Genomic DNA, 2,467 nt, shown 5'->3' on the forward strand with positions numbered 1-2,467 from the left:
AGGTCTGTCTGGTCCTCCTAGAGAGGCCAAGAGGAAGTACGAGAAGCTAACTAAAGCTTGATCGCGCCTTCAGCAAGCACGATTGAGCAAGACCGGAGCTAACACTAAGACCGAAGTGTCTTAGAGAGCCCTCTAGTGGGGCGAATAGAGCTAGATCGAGCCTTGGGAAAGCTAGATCGAGTAAGATTGAAGCTGAAAGAGTGTCAGAGGAGCAAATGAACCTCCAAAAAGTGAAAATCAAATTTTAGAAAAAAACACAAGTTAAATACTGCATGGACAGTAATTCTATGTGTGGGGCATTATTAGGGAGAGGTGTCTTGTCAAAATATGGCTGGACTAAAGACCTCAACCCGGATAGGGTGGAAGGCCCTATGATTGGTCTGTTACTAATCGGTGACCGATAAAGACCTGACCAAGGCCTGTAGTAAGCTTGGTTAGGCATTACAGAAGATAACACTAAGACCGAGGGGTCTTAGAGAGCCCTCTAGCGGGGCGAATAGAGCTTGATCAAGCCTTGGGCAAGCTAGATCGAGCAGGACTGAAGCTAAACGATAGACCGAGAGGTCTGTCTGGTCCTCCTAGAGAGGCCAAGAGAAAGTACGAGAATCTAACTAAAGCTGGGTCGGGCCTTCAGCAAGCACGACCGAGCAGTACCGGAGCTAACACTAAGACCGAGGGGTCTTAGAGAGCCCTCTAGTGGGGCGAATAGAGCTAGATCGAGCCTTGGGAAAGCTAGATCGAGCAGGACTGAAGCTAAACGATAAACCGAAAGGTCTGACGGGTCCTCATAAGAGGCATGGAGAAAGATCTGATACTAAAGTACCTCTCGGAAGTAATAAAATATGCCTGATGAAGCCGGGTATGATGTTTGTTGTTTGATGGCATTCATCGATTAGGTCTGGTGGATTCCCCATTACTCCGAGTGGTACTAGTAGAGGCTCCTACAGGGGTGAGCAAAGCGAGATCAAGCCTTAGGCAAGCTAGATCGAGCAGAACTGAAGCTGAAAAGCAAAATAAATGACAGGTCTGTCCAAATCAATAAACTTGAAATCCAGTGTGGTCACCACGGGTCACGAGGTGAATTCCTAGCGATTGTCTGCTGAACGTATAGGAAGGCCCGAAACGAACGATAATTTCATTGCACAGTGGAGATACTATACGTTCAGGAGTAGCATACATCGGGTTTGATCTATGATCATGTCTGGTCTCCGAGGATCCACCGGGTTACCAACTGGCACCGCTGTACTGGGTGTAAAACTGGGCCACCTGAAGTCCCGGGTGTAAAACTAGGTGCCTCTGTGCCAAAGTAGCGGCTTGCGTAGTGCATTATGCCTCCGGCTTGCGAAATGGTTATAAGCAATAACAACAGGACGCCGCGGGGTGTTCACTTAAAGGAGTAACGTTCTCTCAAGGGAGGGGATCTAAAAATCTTGATAAAACATTTATTCTATGCAAAATTTGTGCGCAAATTTTGCAAAGTAAAAAGCTGCACTGTAGCAAATTCTATGTGTGTAGCATTATTAGGGAAGTGTTGTTTGATGGCACCTCTCTACTTGATGCACCAAAGAACTACCTTGATGGCTCATGACCGCTGGTAATCTGTCGTCGCTAGTAGTTCGGAACTGAGAACAAATATGTTCGCAAATTACAACAATTATACAGCATATTGCTGAATAAAGCAGAACCGAATAATACTCAGTGACTTTACACCAAGACTGACTAATGTCTGGATTGTATCGTCCTACTCGAGTAAGGCGAAGAAAAGCTAGAAAGATACGCTTTTCACAAAGCAGGCTTAATGCATGCAAACCAAGGAGGAAGGAGTGATGCCCCTCCTTATAATAAGCAGAACCAAATAAAGAACAGACAGCATCATCTGTACAGTGACCAAGAAGAGGTGAAACTTCTGTATGTGAAAAGGCAATTTGAGCGAGATTTATTAGCAGACTAGTATTATGTTGTTTCTAGTAGGCGAAAGCCGAAACATCAACATGTGAAAATCTGATATTAAATCCTCAATCATTTTCCCTAGTATTATACAGCTATGAGTAACCTTAATTGGACACGGCAATTATTGCTGACCGGTGAAACTTTCGCATGGGAAAGACACACACACTTCTTGACAAAGCAATAAGTATTATGCTGTTTCTAGTACGCGAAAGCAGAAACATCAGCATGTGAAAGTTTGAAGTTGAAGAATTTTTGTGTTGAGTACGATGTTGTTACTAGTAACCATGTCGACAGCTGAGAACTGTTCTCTAACCAATAGAAGGTGAAACTTCTGTATGTGAAAAGGCAATTTGAGCGAGATTTCTTAGCAGACTAGTATTATGTTGTTTCTAGTAGGCGAAAGCCGAAACATCAACATGTGAAAATCTGATATTAAATCCTCAATCATTTTCCCTAGTATTATACAGCTACTAGTAGCCGTAATTGGTCAGGGAAACATTGTTGACCGGTGAAACTT

Source organism: Convolutriloba macropyga, unplaced genomic scaffold, assembly GCF_964194025.1.
Source record: "Convolutriloba macropyga unplaced genomic scaffold, txConMacr16.3 SCAFFOLD_4428, whole genome shotgun sequence".
In the NCBI taxonomy this organism is placed as follows: domain Eukaryota; kingdom Metazoa; phylum Xenacoelomorpha; order Acoela; family Convolutidae; genus Convolutriloba; species Convolutriloba macropyga.